Raw genomic sequence first — 15,921 nt, 5'->3', positions numbered from 1 at the left:
ATGATTAAATAAACATTGGGACACGCGGCATTTCCACGTGCGTCACTCGAGGGTATGCTCCGTATCTGCGAGTGACCTTCAGTTTGGCGGCAGTCAATTCTCACTTTTCCTATCAATTTCCAACCAATTAGCAGCAATGACCGTTGCCCTTATTTCCTCGTCGAAAATTGCAATTGACGGATCCGCTTGACCCATGCTTTACGCACATCGTCTTTTCCACATGCGTCACCGATACTTCGATTGTCAGCTCTCCGCACAAGACACACAGAAAAACGACACTAATCCGCTTACACTTAGCATTCATCCGCAACATTCAGTCTTCAGTCTTAGAAGGTGTTGGTTGCGAAATATATAGCTATGTGTAAATTGTAAAATCCTGTGTCAGATTCTATCTAAATATCCCTATCGTCGTAATCGAAGCAGGGAATCGGCTAATTCGTGGTGTCGATACTAATCAAGACGAGAATTAACGATTCTCGTTGACGAGTCGCACTGCAGACGCGCCTCCCCGCGAACATAATCGAGCACACTAATTTATGTATGCTCCGACGTAAACTCTGTCGTTTGCTATGCAGTAAATTGAAACAATTTCTGTTAGCAATCAAATAATATTTAATTTCTCCGATGACGTTTATTAATAGTGATCTGCCTAATCTATTTTTATCAACAATATACATATATGTAACACAATGCATATTGGTTTCTATCGTAGCAATTATTTATTTATTTAGACGTTCTCATTAAAAGACTAATTTGATGTAATTACTCGGATGATAACAATCTATATAAGTAAACAGATAAAACAAATAGGTATATAAAATAAAATTGAAATTCTGATTTATGATATAAAATTAGTCATAAAAAAACTTTAATTAAAGAAATTTAATATTATATATGTAGAAAAATGCAGAAATTTCAATTATGCAACGTTTCAATTAAAAACTAAATAATAATCATAATAAATATCTATAACCAATCTATATTGTTTATAATACTTATTGACAAAATTTCGCTTCTATTCTATCGTTTAACTCTTCTATAAAGAATTTTAGACAAAATTACAACTGTTAAAATTTTTAAAACAAACCAATCTCTTCTAAAAATGATAAAACTCAACTTATTGTTTCAACTAAGATGCTAATAACCTATTTATTATGTAGTAATTCATGGCAACTATAAATGATTAATTATAAAACATATTTAATTTCTCATCCAGTTTAGATACAATTTCAAGCACATAAATTATTCTAATGCATTACAATATGTCAAAACTACCGAAACAATAAGTGCTTTAATTCGAATCAATACTGCGTTCATAATAAATTATCAACACAATCCTCTGTAATAATTCTTTGAAACCAATGAAAGCAGCCTTTGAGGAGTGGAAACAAATGAAGCTGTAAAGCTTTATTTCCACTTTTCATTTACAACATATAAGTTACACGATCATACCTGGGACTCTTTCGGTCCGATTTAAAAGTAAACATTTTTACTCACTGACATTCAAACCCTGCCGAAGCGAGGAGTTGGAAGCATCTTCTGGTGGAACGAGGACCTTGTCCCTATTTCCGTCAGCCCGAGGCGCTGTTTCCGCTTCCGTCTCCGGCACCTTTGCCGCGTTTCGAGACGAGAGGGAGCTCCCGTCCTCATCGAGCGCCTTTTTACCCTCGAGAGACGCATCCCAGCTAATGGACAACATAGCCAACCGTTATTTCTCTCTTTCTTTCTCGACAAAATGAAATGAAACCATACCTGGCAATATAGGCCCCTTCTCCCTTTCGCGTGTATAATGTTCTGTATCTTTTTAAGTTTTAATCTCTTTTAATGTTCCTATTGTAAACGGGTGGGATTTTGTAGGAGTTGAAAGTATCTGAATTAAAGAATTAAAGAAGTAATAGGTACACATCTGTCTTCCTGTGAAATTGTTCGAAAATTCTGAATTTCACGATTCGACACCTTTGAGAAGGTAGTGAATGTGTTAAACGAATCTGATCCTATTAAATATACAAAAATCTCCGTTTCAATAACGTTCCAACAACGAGGACCAGGCGGTCTGATTGCATGCATAATTTCATAGGAAGCCGCGAAGCGTACTCAAAGAGTCTCAGCCATCCCAACTATCGTAATAACGACAAACGAGGGAAACTGTAACCATGGTCGTTAAACATTCCAGCACTTGTAAATGAAAATACCGCGAAAAGCTGGGATTCCTTTAGAAACGAAGACGCGTGCACCGCCTCACGAGAACCTGGAGCGCGATTCCATCCTCCCGGGACCCTTTAGCTTCGGTAATTATAAGTCGTGCTAGTGTGTAATTGAGACAGGCGTTAGGTGGTGTGTGCGCTTTAACCGGGTTTCCATGACTGCGGTTCGACTGTGTTACGTATCAATTAGAAAGTTCGAGTGTGTAATACCACCGTAATACGACCGCCCTTATTTCGTGCGCCACCGTAATTATCGGTTCTCCAGAGTCCAACCGTTTGATCCTCGATGCCCACTCCGTGCACCGGAACTTGCGACTCTACTCCAACGACGATTTCCGCGACCATTCCATCGACTTTATTGAATTCGCCAAGAGGACTTGTTGCCCAGAAACAAGAAACGTGAGACACGTTCTTTCACTTTTCCTGCTCCTTTATTTTTTCTCTTTTTTCCTCTCTTTCTCCTTCGTCTTACTCCTTTTTAGGTGCAGCAACTTATCAGTATCGACATTTGTAAGTTAGTTTTGCAGTTTGTGAAGAAGAGATAAGTCGATATATGAAGAGTATAGGCAGAGTACAGAATTGTTATACATATGTATTGTTATTACTGTATGTATGCACATGGTCTGTATTCATTAATATTTAATCATATGACAAACTTCTGATGATATTAATATATAATCGAAGCTTATGACTTTTATTAAACTACCAAAAATTAATTATAGCATAAAACGTATTCTACGTAGAATGTACAGAACTCTCAATGTAGATAATTAGCAATTTTATAAATAGAAAAAAGAAATGTTTGGGGAAGAGCAAGAGAATAGAAAGCGAAGAATCAAAAATGAATTCAATTCAAAAAGACACATTAGCGTCAGCACGTTAATATGACATTTAGAGACAAATAGCCTGCTACTACCGTACTTTTGAAAGATTCGCCAAAGATGTCAAAGATCTATACCACGTGCGACCTTAAGAATACATTTGGAAAGAATGTCTAGATTCGTAATTATATACGGGCAACTGTAGGAAGTTACGAGGTCGATTTTTGAAATGGTAATCGACCCATCAGAGTATTGTTAGAAATTAATTTCATTATTCCAAAGTAGAAAGGATCTGGTTACAAAGTAGAAAGGACGACAATCTACCCTTTTGACAAGAAATCCTACATTTTTAGCAAACAATCACTGAAATATTTATAAATCTGAAAATATACCTACCAACAATATACTTGACATTGAATATAAAATTTAAATTATCTTGACAAATTTTGGCTATAATAAGGTTAATAGAGCTATAAAATAAAAAGGAATATATATTCTTAAAATATGTTATTTTAAGATCAATTGGAAAGTGGGTTCACTTAAAACAATTGACACTGCTCCACAAACATAACGATCGACCTTGATAATTAACGAGCCAATTCGCTCATTAACTCTGATGTCACAGGCACGCGTTACACATTCCAGAGGGAGATGGGGCAATTGCTTTCAAACTGTAATGAATCATTTTACATAAATCACTGCAAATTCTTATGCCGAAAAAACTTTTTTAAAAAAATATTCTTGTCATTGTTCAGCGATGTACAACCTCCGTGATTTATTTACATAAATTACTGCGAACTTTTACCGAGAAAAGCTTTCCTAGAAAAATATTTTCAGTAATTTTACAGCAAAAAGTGATGCTTTAAAAAATGATAATCTTTAAAAAAACATGGTCCTAAAAGTGTTCAAACTATCGCTCGTCAATTTACAAGCCCGATTGATGTCTGTTTCTATTTCCTCGAACACAAAGCTTTCGATAACCGACAACGTTCGATCGAAGGCATCAAATATGCATAAAGTACTTACACATACGACTGATCCGCATCGTCAGCCTGCAGTTCGTCGCGCAGATCGCCTATTTTCCTCGCATCATCCCTGCTATCCGGCTGTTCCCGTGGACCTGCGTTCTGGCAGCGTCCTGAAAACACAAAAATCACATCGCATTCATTTCACGTCGAATATGAAACATTGTAATAAATCTAAAAACGACAGAAAAGCGCTACTGCAGAAAAAGAGAAACAGCAAAAAGTGTAGAGAGAAGGAGAGAGAAGCACACACGCGCGCGATACTGCTGCGTCCGTACTGAACGCGGAACGGAGGCGCGAGAGTTTCCATTTCCGGCTGGCGGGAAGTTTCACCTGGCCGAGGAGGGAAGTTTCCTCAATTCCAGGCCTTAGAACCTTTCTTTGGTTCTGCTCGCACTCCGCCCGAAAGTCAATAGGACCCTCGCTACTTTGAAATGCCAGGAGGAGTACTTGCATACGCCCCTTGCCGTACAACCGTTTGGAAAGTCAGCTTTTCAGTGCGATATTGAACTTTTTATCGCATCGAAAGGTTAAAGCGAAAGCCAGGCAGGAAACAAAGCGGCGGTTTGCAATAGTTGTTCTGCGTACAGGTAGTCGTAGAAATCGTTGATCGAGATGCGCATTTCACCGACTACCGTTGGAATTTGCTTACGAACCTTCTCCTATTTCGAAGGTTACGAGCATGGTTTGCTGATACGCGATAGCTTTAAACAAAGCTGGCATGAGTAATGTGAAAATCGGAAAACAATTTTGGACATAGTGAACTCCATACAAACGACGTAGCATCATCGACGATTTTAACGGTACAGCTACTAAATCAGTCAAAATATCGGGTTTCAGTATTCTTGTTTTCGTAATTACTAGAACGTAAGTACTTTTAATAAAATTAACTTTGAATTTTATCTTTACTTGTCTTCATCATTTCACTTTAATTATAATCATCTACTGTCCCTGGTCATTGATTCAGGACCACTCAAAAATTTTTTTTTCCTTTTTCACCTTTTGTAAACATAAAAAAACATAATCCAGAAAACATAATAAAAATCTTCAGTGATAGCAAGAATAACTCTCATTCGAACTAAACGTAAAGGAATAATTCAAATCTTAATGAAACATTAGAAGATGTACAGACACAACAATTAATTATTCGAAATGTCAATCAACAATTATCATAGCTACAATCACATAAACTTTACAGATAGTATTGAATTGTGTCTTAATTTTGAAACGACAAATACCCAACCTAGCAAATTCTACAAATACATAACGCGATACGGAATAATACCAAAAATAGAAGGTCACACTCGCTAAGGACCATCAGTCGAGAGAACGCGCAAGGGAAGACTCGTGAGATCAGTTCCAACAAAACCACGGACGCATGGGACTACGCTCGACATGACCCTGGACTCGTTCGACCAAGACCAACATGATCCCGAACCTCAAACCCTCGACAGGACCTTATAAAATGAGTCAAGGTGCTACTGGTCGGGAATCATGTCAAGCTTGGTCCTATGGATGCGTGGTCATGTTGAACCTAAAGTGGGGCGCCCAAAACTGATATGTAAATTTACCATCTCTATATTGGATGATGTTTAGCAGTGGAAATCGATTGATACTTTCATTAGCCATTAACCTGTTCGCAATCACAGACAAGATTAGCAATGAACATAATATACAATGTTTACAAAAATTTATATTTGCATACCACTGTATTTATTATGGTATTTATTATATTTACATACGAATTAATTAGATCCAAGTATAATTTATCTTATAATTCAAAAGTTAAAAAATTGAAAAATCTGAAGATAAAGAGTTTGTCCAGTAAGAAAATAATTCTATAATGTCTGACAATTACAAATGCCAGTTTTATTGTTACATAAACATCAATTTAATCAGTTTATAATATATGTATTACTATGTATAACTATGATCATTATAAGGAAGTTTAATTTATTATTTGCAGTTTGTTTTATCAATAATTTTATAAATAAGGATATTCATTTTATTATCAAAAATAGGTAAATATGCTATTGTGCTCCTCTTCCTATCTCTTAATAACTAAGTTTGCCATTGAATTCACAACGTGGTTTCACTCAACGAAAGACACAGATGTACTTTTATCTTTTATAATGATAGCATTAACGTTGACGGTTACATAATTTGGAACCCGTTAAATTGGCACAATTCTGGTGTCCCTTTTGTGTTCCTCCCTCGGTTTTAAGACTTGCTCTGTTATGCCGTTATCTTTTTCTGCCTGGCTTCCTAAAAATTTATTGCGTTTCTGAATTGTTTTAAATTGAATGAAAAATATGAACGCTTTCGAAAGCTTTGATAACATATTGTTGATATTATATAGTTGCGTCATACAATTGAAATAAATCGCAGAATACTAAATTTATTAGATGCAATAGAGAAAAACATTTTTTCATTTTTGTGTATGTACGAAATATATATCTATAACGCTTTCTCTCTTTTTGTTGTATTAAATTGCATGCTTTGATATTATTGTATTTTATATACTACGTGCAACTCCATCAAATCATTTAAAATATGGATATTTCACGAAATATTTTCAACTTGCTGCTAATTTTTCAAAAAATATTTATAGAATATCTACAAAATATGTGTAACAATTTATTATATTATTTAATTTTTCTGTGTCTCACATTTCTTTCTTCTTTTATTGACAACGGGAAGAGAATAATGACTTATCTCAAATGTATATGTTGGTATTACTTGAACTTCCTTTTCATTAAATACATCGCATAAATCAGCTAACGGAACTGAGTGCATTTGGTATTTTAAATGATATTAAAATTGTAATAAAATATTGTATTAAATCGAGGAGTAAAAATTTAATTTTTTCTACTTAATCTGGCGCCTCAAAAACAAAAACCTAACGTGCCCATAGTATGATTTGATAGCACTCCTACGTCTTTGAACTAGTAAGTACGTAACGGAGAACGTCTGATAAAGTTATGAATTGTGATGCATTGGCCTTCGAAGCTCGTCGAGGTCGTTCAACATGGGATAGGTCAGTTGCTAGCTCTAACTCATTCTAACGGGGGCCGCGTACCATTCCCGCTGCCAATTCTACGTGAAGCGGAAATATAATGGCGTTGGTCTGATTCGGAACCTGAGGAGCACAGCTCTGTGCGCGGCAAACGTTACGAAACTGCTCAAAAGTAGATAAATCGAAGAAGCTGATGAGAAATTTGCTACTGATACATTATAGGGATGCTATTAGGAAAAATGAAGAGCAATGAAAGCACGAATGATACATTTAGAACGTTTTAATGGACTCCGGTTTCTCTGAACATTTTGAATACAGTCATCAATGAGAATTATTTAATCCGACGTTGCATTACGCTGATTTAGTTTTTAATTACATTGAATTATTGAGATTAAATAAAAAGTTTTATTGCGTAAATTAATAATTTTGTAAAATTACGGTAATCTTGATAGTCCGAATTAATAATTACATACGCTGTTCAATGAATCCCTATGCACTTATGACAAATTTTCAAGTACAAACATACATAGAATGCGCATAATATGCACAAATATATAAATATCCAAAGTGTAGTATTTATTGATTATGGGTAAAAATATAAATATCCATAAACATTCCCAATCTATTGAGGCAAATCTTCAAAAAAAGTTGAGGACACAAATGTATATATAATATATGTTAAGAAAAATTGTTTCTTCGAGTTCTTCGAAATTTTTCTGCGAAAACACACATTTACAACGTTTCTAACGAAAGGACATCAAAAGAAATTACGTATGTATGTTACCACGGCGAAGACATTGTGAAAGAAATAAAATGTGTCACGCCCCGTGGTACATCGAGAAATTCGTCTGAGATCATCGGTTTATATAAAACTCCATTGACAAAGCGGCGTTTATACACAAGTATCAGGTCAACGCGCGACGACCGCAATTTTAAGTTTCACACCCGAGCTCAGACGCTGTATTAAGCAAATCCATATTGGGGAAGTGATGAAATGCTCACTTCTTCGCATTTTGCACGTGGGAGTTAATGCCCGTATGCGGTGAAAGGAATCTCGACAAATATATGTTGTTTTACCTCGAAATAATTTCTAGCATATTTTCTTTATTTTATAACACGAAGTAAATTTAATGCAGGGATTCCTTAATAATAAATTAATAATATTACCTTACAATTTTCTTTGTGAAGAATATCGATTATGGAGGATAGTAAAATTTCATAATGAAGCATACACATGTTTTTAGATAATCTGATCGAGGTACTCATTTCTTACGTTTAATATAACAGATATAACTATATTGATATTGGAGTATATCAGTATTGTATCGATGAAGACAGAATAATTTTATTTAGCTTCTACTTATTATTAGAATATTTTCTGCTTCAAATCTTTTTCGTAAGTTACTCGTTTAAAAAGCTTCTTTAGAAAGTTTCTTCTAATGTAAACTTTTAAAAAGCTTCTAACAAATAACTTTTCTTATTGATGAACTCAAATAATTTTCTATTTTAACATATTATTTTTAAAATTGCTTTTAAACGTGTCAGTCACTACTCAATAACTGAGAAACTTTCAGACATTAATGTATAATGCATTCGAAATACATATAAATCAAACTCTAAGCCAAAACTACGAGAGTAGACGAGAAGTCAAAGGAATGTTTCACAATTTTGAGAGACAGAGTAATAGTGAAGCGAATCGTATGCGGAATGGTGAACCAAACGTTTATTTACACATAAAAAGTTACCCTATTGCGCCGAGAAAGTTTGTAATTGATTTTGCAGAGCGTCGCTGACTCCAACGCTGAAACCTTCCAATCTTGAATTATTGAGCTTGAAAGATACCTAAGCATCGTGGGTAGATTTAAGCTCTTTTCCTTACTATTTCATTTACTATATCAATATTAAAATTGAAAAATATAGGTGCAATTATTAGACGTTATAAAACTATATCAAGATACATGAACAAATATACATATGTTGTTCATTATTGAAAGCGTATTATCAAAATCCTCCGATACTTTCCTCTCAGTCCACGTTCAACTAACACTACATACATCACTCGTGAAAACATAAAGGATAACTTCCAAAAGTTCCCAATTAATTGGACGCCATTAACGAAAAACGTTCGACAATACGAAAATTCAAAATAAGCTTGAAACTTTACAGAAATGTTACTTTAAGTGATGCTAAAATATCATAATCAATTTTGTTTTATTAAAGAGACAGTCGTAAGAGTGTAATCAACCCTTCAAAAAAATCGTGACGTCTCACATTGTCGTGAATGACTATGTACAAAACATTGAAAACGACTTACACTGTTTAGTAAATATTCTCGGTAATATGACAAGTTGCAATTTATTTAAGTGGGTAACTCCATCCCTAAGATCGTTTCTTTATTGAATCAAAAGATGGTTATTTGAATTATGTTCTTATATGAATTGTATTAGCGTTACTTAAATTATACACCGTGGCTCTAAATTAATTGAAGATAGGCAGATCTTATATTTCAAAATAAGACGAAAATCAAGAATAACTTCCTGCAATTATCTATTTCTGTCTAATGAACTGACGTATATTAAATTTTGTAATTCGGTTATTATGAAATTGAAGCCTCTAAGATAACTTTACTACTCTCCGTTCTCGTCTTACTTTGATGCGTAGAATTTTCCTGACTTCAATAGTACGACGAATTTAACACTACGATATATTTCTAAACATTCATAATTCATCATATCTATATATCGAAAAGGACATAAATTCAAAGTTGCATATTTCTTGATATCAGTATTCTGATAATAAAATTCTTGAAAAACACTAGTTTTTACGAAATGTAGCCTCGCTAACCTTAATTTTTCGAAACTCCACCTCCACGAAAAACGAGGAAGAAAACGAAGACATTCTGTCAAATTACCTTTTTCTTTTATTCTCATTTACTCTTAAAGTTGTAGATTAGCTTCCAGGGTCGCGAATTAGTCACAGAAACGTATAGTTCCATACTTTACTTAGACGCGAGAGTTCAGAGTGCTTAAAGCTCCTGAAAATGCCGAGGTAAGTCTTTCCGGCCCGCCTTTCGCGTGCACCTTTCTGTCTCTCGTTTTTCCCTCCTTTTTTGTCAGCTTACCTGAGCGGGTAATTAAGACGTTCTTCCAGTGTGAACCCGGCAAACCCGTGAATACCGAAATTATTCTTCGCTGTAGCGTGCGCACACAAGACGAAGCTTGATGTCGCGAAATACACCGACACCTGTGCAATGAAAAACTCAAACGATCCACCGAGCCCGGTAAATGCCCTCGAAGAAGAGACTTAACTTCGTCTGGGTTCCGCTTTAACCCTTTTTTCACCTAAGAAGATGAGGAAGTTATTCCAACTTTGCGCGACAGCTTATTTCATATTGGGATTAAAGGATTGAAAGATATACTAAAATTATTTAGTATTGAAAGCTTTTTTAACGAAGAAATATTTGGTAACGTGCAAACAAAATTGAAATTACTATTTGTCTTTTTCATTTTACATTTGAAGATTACGTGATAGAAATATCATGGATCTGCTTTTGCTGATTTCTTAAGTTTTATGCTACTTGTTGGCTGAAAGGAAATACTTCAACGTGATACACTTAGAAAGTGGATCAATTTATCAGATGCAAAAATATAAGTCTTGTAAAAGTAAATAATAGATATGTACATGCATGAAATATTACGCAGAACCCACGGCATAATCGATACTGTCACTATAACTGTTTCTTAAATGTTCAAGAGGATGAGGGAACGACATATCTAATCCGAAACCCAAATAAAAATACGAATCGGTTCATATGAAATTAATTAGTAGCGTAGAAAATTTTCAAAAATATAATATTATATTCTCCTTCTATGGTCATCGTTTTAAAGAATATATCAATAGTTATAAAATTTCACAAATTTCCACCGCTACTCTTCCCTCGCTCGAATCCCATTTCCCATTTCCAGCAATTTACCCTTCGAAAAGGAGCAGCAAACATTCATTCTCCTAAAACCCTTCCCAGTATTTACGCAAGAAAGGAGAAAGAGAAGAGGTGAGCCCATCAGTCTACAAAGAAACTTATCAACGTGGCCGATAATAAAAATCTCTCGGCTCGGAGGATCGGCAAGAATTCAGGTCTGATCCGTGGGTTCTCGCGCGAGAAGAGAAGCGTGCAAAAGGAAAACGTTAACGCATCTCCCGAGTTAATTTTGCGGTAGGGCGTGGATCCGGGAAAGGGTGAGCGTCTCTCGGCGAAGTTGAAAACGCTTTCCAAGTATCTGTCGGTTGAAAGTACAGACTTTCCACATTCGCAACACTTGCCACGGTTTACTTGATTTAAGAGGCCGAGTTCGTTAGCCAAACATGTAATTAAGGCCGAATCGGAGATACTTTCGCGGTGCAAGAACCGGAGAAATCGATTCTGTGGACACAATTCGTACGCAGCTGCGATCCAGTTCCAGATTTTATGGAATGTTTGCGCCACCGACGAGTTTCAGTCTATCGGAAGTGCGAACTTCGCACAGCTTTTCGCGTAGATTCGAGAACAATTATGTCACCATCGACGCTTCGTTCCGGCGATTCGGTGTTCCATCATTGTGGCCTTTCATCATTTCTGGTTTTATGATAATGAATGAGCACGGTTCAGGAGAAATGGTGAAAAGATTGGTAAATGCATGAGAGGAGAGTTCATCGACCGTATTCTCTTTACTCTCAATTTTATGAAACGAGAATGTCCTTGTACTCCTGTTAACCATGCCACGATGAGGTTTTGGAAAACGAAAGATGTTAGATTTCAACAGATGGAATAAGATTTTAAGCTTGAGTGAATACTCGAATCACATCTTAAATGTCATGTGTAACGCAATAATTAATACTTATTTGTCATAAACAATTAAAAGTATGTGTTTTTTTTCATCTAATACCAGAAATACAGAGAATCTTGGGGGCAAAGAGATAATTATATTCTAAATCGTTCATTCTGAACTCACCGTTATTTTCTGATATGTCGAAGCCTTAAAAATTATTAATTATTCCTTAACACATTTTATTCCTTATTATATGCTCCTTGCTACTTAACAAACTTCATTTTTTATTGACATCCCTTATCATACATTCCTTATATTCCTCAACAAACATTATCCCTTACTTAATTCTTTAATAAATAATCCTCCAAGCACCACATACGAGATACAAACATCAACTTTTCACTTTCAATATCACTTTCCTAAAAAAAAGTAAAATAACGTGCTATATATCGTGCGAACAAAAGAAGAATGAGATGAGCGAACGCATTGACCTTGTTCCAACGACGGCGACAATAAAATATCGATTTTACCGTCTACACGTCTCGCGGCCACCTCGCGAACGAAGAAGCGTCGATAATAATTTTCGCTGTTCGATTACGCCAATTATCGAAGAGAAACCCGTCGATCCGAGACGATCCATTTTCCTGATTCCATAATTCGCTTAAAAGCAGCTTCACCTCCTTTCCACGGAGCGTTTGTTGTTACGAAACGTGGCCGTGAAACGAAATAGCGAAACAGCAAAAGACGGCAAAAGAAAGAATCGTTCCAGGTGGAAACGATTAAAGCCGGCAACAAAGCCACGCCGACGGGCGATTGAGAGTAATTCGTTCGTTCCTCCATTGTAAGCGGTCACGCCACGCCGGCGAATCCATTGCAAAAGTTTAATTAAACCTCGACAAGGGGTGGCAGAGGGTGTCGTCCTTCAACAACCTTGATCCTTCGTACGTATACGCGACTTCACCAAGCTTTTTACGAGCCGAGGTGATCGACGGTTTGGATGGTTCTGAAGAACTCGATATGGAGAAACGAATCCCTTGAGTAACAACTGAAAGCTCATCTCGCCAATAAAATACAACGTGACGTCTTTTTCCCAGGGAAAGTTATCGATCTCCGCTGGATACGGGGAAGATGTTTTACGAGAGAATTTTAATCGTAACGTGACACCCATTCAACGATATTGATATTGAAATTTAAGAAACTCTGTTGAGAAATTGGAAGAAAGAATTATTGCGTTTTTTGAAAATATTTACAAGATGTATATTATTACAGTGGGCACAATTGAGATAAAAAATTAAAGTCAAAATCGACGCTTTGACAATCTGATAATATATAGATAATGTGAAGAACATTTTTCGTTTTTTATAATAGAGCAATTTTAAAATTCAACACCTTGTGAATTAATTTTAAACTATTTTTCCATTTGACTGTAGCTGACTATTAAATATATCTTTTGAATCAATTTGTTGAACATTTGAAAGATGTTAAGAAGTTACCCAGAGAACATCATGGCCATTTTGCATTTTTTAATTAATATTATGTAGACACTTTGTATAAAAGAACATTTTTAACAATATAACTTAATGATCTTAAAATAATTCTATTGATATTCAGAGATCAATCACCGACACTATCGTGAAGCCATTAATCAAACCTTTCGTGGAAAGATAAAAAAAGATTTATTACCGAAAAACCACTTACAAAAGAAAACAAATTACAGACCAGAAGGAACTCCTTAAATAATAAACGTGACTTCCACGAGTACATTGCAATTTCTCGCATAGACTTTGAATGCTCTATCATACGAACGCAATATCAGAAATACCTTTTCGCCTAACGTAGGAATACGAGAATTCAAATTAAATACATTCAATGAAAATTGCATCACTTGTATTCTTCTATACGTTCGAACATGTGTGCTAATAATCGAACGAATTACTTTGATAGATGTAAACAGGATTAATTAATTAACATGCAAGGACGCCGATACAAGATCATCAACGTTTGTCGATAACAGGAACTTTTACCGTGAAATATTATTACTAAAGTGCGGATTTTTATGCGTTTATTTGAAACTTAAAGATGCAAAAATACGTAGAATATGTATAATATGCAAAAAATATATAAAACGTCTGGAGTATAATATACATTATAGAAATATACATTATTAAATATACATTATTATATACATTATTAAAGATTACAATATAATATTAAAAAATAATAAAATACCTAAAGTATACTTATTATAATATTCGAAAAATAAAATATGAATTAGTATAAAAATCCGCAGTCTAATTATAACGTATCTAATTGTACGAATGGAAAACGAGCAACGAGAAGAACTGACGATTTGTCGTGCAATTAGCAGGCCCTTTCTCCGCTCTTTTCTCAACATCGCGATTTCTCGTTTCCGGTCGTCGATCGTGATCTGCTCGAGGCTACTTTTAAGTTTAAATGTATCTGAGACACAAAGAGCGAGATCCACCGAGAAGTTTCAGTTAGCTGTGAACGAACGTGCAAAGCGACCAGGGGCGTAATTAACCTTCCCTCGCGTTGGCCGGCCATCCGACCAAAGAAATTACGAAATTAGTTCAACTTCTTCCTCTCAGTGGCTATGGAGCTCGCATAATGGTCATGTGAGAAAATGTAGCGCGTTTCTTCGTATCGTTAACGGTTTTTATCGTGAATGGATATTTCCATCTTTCAAGAGACGAGGGTGGATTTCATTTCTTCGATAAAAAGTTTTTGCGATCAGAAAGTTCTCATTACTTCTATATTGCAAATGGCCCTTTCTTGATTGATGGTTTGTAGTTTTTCGGTGCATCGTAAAATCGATTATTGGATTTCGAATTAAGGTCGTTTTTGCGATTTTGAGATAACAATATTTGTCATCATATTGATCTTTTTATGCAGGTTAAAGTAAAGAGACGCTTTAAGACGAAAATTTAAATAAATGTACAAACATGTTCGAGAACGAACGAAATATAAATCTCTATTTAGTTTACATCTCTTTATTTCTGTCCATAGAATGTATAAGCATGTACAGCCTAATAATTATGATTAATTATACGAGAAGAAAGTATGTTTTCTTAATGACAACATTAGATTGCGAGAATTAATGTAGCTTTGAGACGGTGTTTCATTTGACATAACTTTTTATGAAGAAAACGATGGTTCTGCGAAATATTGAAAAGTGGAACTTACATTCATAAAAGTATGAATGTAACCATTCACAATCAACCGATTCTGATTAGCAGATATGCAAAAAATTGAGTTTGTTAATGTCGACATTAAATTGCAAGAATTAATTTAATTTCACAATGGTATTTCATCAGACTTTTTGTGTAAAAGACAATGTTTCCATGGAATGTCGAAGAATCCAGGGATCACGAAGAAAGAACAATAGTATTAAGCGAGAAGATTGCATTGAAATTTTCTTACGGACTTACTGATTTTAGATCGTTACCTTGGACCCTTCTGTTACCTTCATTGTTAACTTTTATTCTTTGTTCGTTGGAAGTTACTTCAATGAACCGTTCGTGAATAAAATATACCATATCTTTTCGAAGGTACTGTTACTTTCCTTTAATTAAGGGAAATTATGAAGATTTATTGCCAATCTCCATTATGAAACTTTCAATTAAAACGTTACCTGTTCGCCATTCTATATTCGATACCGTAGAAAGAGAAATATTTTCTATATCATTAAATACATATATTCAAACATATGTAACCGTGTGATATTTGTCGATTAATATTTCGTTTGTACATTTATGTCTCTATAGTATTAGCAAAACAATATTATATCCCCATTCTTTTTATTCTCTTCATTTCTACATTTTCATCGTGCAAATATCTTTATCTCATACTGTACGCACACTTATACTTGGAATAAACCCTATGATATATAAAAGGTTGAGTAAACTAAATTCCTATCATACCTGAACAATTAGAAACACTATTAACGGAGTACCTCACGAATAGCGTGTGTTCGACTTCATCGCCTAATTCTCGGTATCGTTCTCTATATATAAGCGCTGTGTGTCACGC

At 35.0% G+C, this 15,921-nt stretch overlaps 1 pseudogene; it reads right to left on the bottom strand.

Annotated features, from left to right (window-relative positions):
• The window catches only part of LOC117216182, an 87,520-nt pseudogene that overhangs the window by 58,029 nt on the left and 13,570 nt on the right, over nt 1–15,921 (bottom strand).

This window comes from Bombus bifarius, unplaced genomic scaffold (assembly GCF_011952205.1).
Source record: "Bombus bifarius isolate JDL3187 unplaced genomic scaffold, Bbif_JDL3187 scf7180000010252, whole genome shotgun sequence".
NCBI classification, from domain to species: domain Eukaryota; kingdom Metazoa; phylum Arthropoda; class Insecta; order Hymenoptera; family Apidae; genus Bombus; species Bombus bifarius.
Note: the sequence above shows the minus strand (reverse complement) of the source record. Positions and strands in the feature narration are given on the sequence as shown.